Here is a 446-nt window from a genome sequence, read left to right as displayed (position 1 = left end):
CCGTTTGGCCTTCATATGAACAGCTTCGTCTTATGTGAAGTGATATGGTTGCGGAAGTAATGTGGTTACTCCTCGCGATAGCTAGAGATATAAATGGGAGTAACTCATAACCAATTAATTGTGCTGTGACTTTGCAAGCACGGGTTGGAGTAGTGCTTGGGTGAAATACTTTTGTCTTGTATTTTTCTGTGTTATTTTACTAACTCATAACCGACTAATTGTGCTGTGATTTTGCAATTACGAGTTGGAGTGGTGTTTGAGTGAAATATTTGTCTTGTATTTTCCTGTGTCATTTTTACTTCGTGTTGTACTGTGACTTTGGAGTATTTTTTGGGTGAAATATGTATGTCTTGTATTTTTTTTATGCCATTTAGTTTCCCTTTTTTCAGTGGTAAGAGATGCGTGGATGTATGTCTTGTCTGTGATTCACGGCCTGTAGATGCAGT

Source organism: Penaeus monodon, chromosome 32 (genome assembly GCF_015228065.2).
Source record: "Penaeus monodon isolate SGIC_2016 chromosome 32, NSTDA_Pmon_1, whole genome shotgun sequence".
Lineage (NCBI taxonomy): Eukaryota > Metazoa > Arthropoda > Malacostraca > Decapoda > Penaeidae > Penaeus > Penaeus monodon.
Note: the sequence above shows the minus strand (reverse complement) of the source record.